This window comes from Opisthorchis viverrini (genome assembly GCF_000715545.1).
Source record: "Opisthorchis viverrini unplaced genomic scaffold opera_v5_41, whole genome shotgun sequence".
NCBI classification, from domain to species: domain Eukaryota; kingdom Metazoa; phylum Platyhelminthes; class Trematoda; order Opisthorchiida; family Opisthorchiidae; genus Opisthorchis; species Opisthorchis viverrini.
In genome coordinates, this window is record NW_008751697.1 from 1,037,385 (window position 1) to 1,037,615 (window position 231).

Sequence of the window (231 nt, forward strand, 5' to 3'; positions counted from 1 at the left end):
TTGGGCGATAGACGCTATAATGCATTCTCGTAGTATCAGTTTAAATATGCTCTCAAGCCTGTAGACTGATCCATCGCAGGATATCAGCTACAACCCATCCGCCCACAACAGCAAACCCGTATGACACAGACATGCACCACACACCTACTCCGTCAGGAAACCGACAAGAGAGGATCGTATATCTCTCAAGGGAATGGATTTCACCTTTAGGGTTGATCGCACAACCACTAC